This window comes from Polistes canadensis, unplaced genomic scaffold (genome assembly GCF_001313835.1).
Source record: "Polistes canadensis isolate GaletaPanama2010 unplaced genomic scaffold, ASM131383v1 scaffold_683, whole genome shotgun sequence".
Taxonomy (NCBI): Eukaryota; Metazoa; Arthropoda; class Insecta; order Hymenoptera; family Vespidae; genus Polistes; species Polistes canadensis.
Genome location: NW_014570230.1, coordinates 21,527 through 21,829, shown reverse-complemented (window position 1 = coordinate 21,829; position 303 = coordinate 21,527).

The following is a 303-nucleotide window of genomic DNA, read 5'->3' as shown; positions in this document are numbered from 1 at the left end:
AATCCGTACAAAGCAGAACAATTCTGGCCATGTGCAGGACCGCCTTTGTCCCTGGTCGCTGGCCGAACTTAAGGGGTTACATGGGTTTACACCGGGAAAAAATAGCATATTTTCAACAGTTTTTTTTCTATATAAAAAATGGAATTCTTATTCAAACTTTTTATAGTATTTAAGATACATATTTAAAGAACATTTTCTTAATTTTTGGTTGAAAAATATTTTAAACTCAGCCATTGCGACGTCATTTCCGGTGACCCCACCGAAAAAAAGTGTTTTCGCGTTGACAGCAGAATTTATAAACGG